General features: G+C 40.8%; 1 pseudogene; it reads right to left on the bottom strand.

Moving 5' to 3' along the window:
• Window positions 1-436: 436 nt before the first annotated feature.
• On the bottom strand, window positions 437-1,464 carry LOC128636053 (spindlin-Z-like; annotated as a pseudogene).
• Window positions 1,465-1,973: the final 509 nt, after the last annotated feature.

Here is a 1,973-nt window from a genome sequence, read left to right on the forward strand (position 1 = left end):
CAAAGAAAAAAAAAAACCTACATCACTGGGCAGCTGGATAACTGAACTGCAGCACCACACTCCCCACATTATAAGACATAAGTAACACTGGGAAAAATACTTTTAATTGAAATACATACTGATAACTATGTTAAAGTAGTTAGATATACCAAACTGGACTTGTATTGATGAGGAATGAGTGCTTAAGAAATACAACAATTACATTTTTATAACCTTTTTTTCCCCCACTTTGAAAATTTACAGAATTCCCCCAGTTTGTCTCTTGCATCCATGCTTCTTTTGTTTGAATTCACCACTACTAGATCAGTTTCCTTCTGAAGGATAAATTCCATTATGCAAAATGAGTTGTAATTCACAGAACGTGGTTTGTTTCCTTTTGATGAGGAAATTTTTTTTTGTTCTTAGCAACAAAACTGCGTTACTTCATTTAAGGGGTTGCGGGCTTGCCTGGAATCTGAAGCGTCACATAATTGGACAGAAGTGGACAGGTTTGTCTACATATTTTACATTTAATAAATCCACCTGTTTGGCAATAAGTCAAATATTACATCTACGATGTCTTCACCAAATCGTAGACATAAATATGGAAATCGTCATCAAATTTTATGAAATAAACAGAGGGTTTGGCTTCCACTTGGTGTATTACCATGCAGTCCTTTTTGAGCCATCTTCTTTGGCATACTCCACTTGCTTTCCTACAAGGCTGTCCACAACTTCTCCTGGTTCTCTTTCTGCTGGAGGGGAATCATTAGAGTCTGGCATGATGCGGAGATCTCCTTCTTTGTAGTCATCTAATAGCTGATACATATGTAAAACTGGGTCCTTCTCGTAGGTTATATAAAACTATGTGTTCATTATGGGAGCTCTTGCTAAGACCATTCCTCTCCACTCATCCTTAGAACCATCTTCTGTTTCAAACATGTGTTCAACAGCTTTACCAATCATTGTGTCTGCCAAGTGAGCATCACTAATTCGAGATGAAGCAACTCTATCTGGAAGAACTTCAAGAGCAGACACTCGCTCGTCCTTGTGGAGTTCTAGTCCATAGACACAATCAAATCCATCATATTTAATAAGATAAAGGGATGGGTTGACTGGCACTTGATCCAATACAGTTCCTTTCCATTGTGTTATTGGGCCACTACCTTCTTTCCAACCATGCTGTATTCTGCAACCTACAATATTCCTCCGGGGCTGGGAAATTGGTTTGCTTAGACCAACATTATTTCGATGCTTCTTGTGAGAAGTCCTTTTTTTCATCATACTGGCAGACACACCTGCATGTGCTGCATCACCTCTGGCTCTCTGACCTGCTGCCTTTCCGAATGGGGTCTTCATTCATCTGTGTATAAAAGGGCAGCAAAGCTGCCAAACTAGGGTAAAAATCCTATTCCTCCAATTACCCTTTTTTGTTCCAGTCTATACAAAGAAACTGTGTCCTTTTAGTCCACCATCCAAGCAAGATTTCTGTGTTTCAATCCACAGCAAGTGGTTCCGATGTCAGGCTACTCCAACCTGATGAGTGCTGCATAGACGTAACATTCAGTTTACTACACAGTCCCTCCAGTCCTTGCGATTTGTTGCAGTACTCTGTCTCAATGATATATTTTATTTTTTTTTAGTGTCCTAACCTCCTCCCTTTTTTCTGCCTGCCTTATCCGTCATAGGTTTTGTCGGCAGCACTAACAGCAACTCCCGCCTCAAGCTCTCCTGCTTAACTTCCAGACCCGGCCCATACCCTCACATTCCAGTTCCTCGTTTTCCTTCGTCTTTGGAACCCCTCCCCCCACTACATTTCCTCTGCCAGATCCATATGTCCTCTTTCATGCTGCTGGTTTTGTGGAGGGTCCTGGAGCCTCTGCTAAAAAGGCCTAAGGATAAAGAAGTGTACTGGGTGTATAATCTATGTTTTTTTAGATTGCACGGTTGCAACTAATGATCTCTGTGTTTCTAAAATCAATGCCTTTCCAGAA

Source organism: Bombina bombina, chromosome 7, assembly GCF_027579735.1.
Source record: "Bombina bombina isolate aBomBom1 chromosome 7, aBomBom1.pri, whole genome shotgun sequence".
Classification (NCBI taxonomy): domain Eukaryota; kingdom Metazoa; phylum Chordata; class Amphibia; order Anura; family Bombinatoridae; genus Bombina; species Bombina bombina.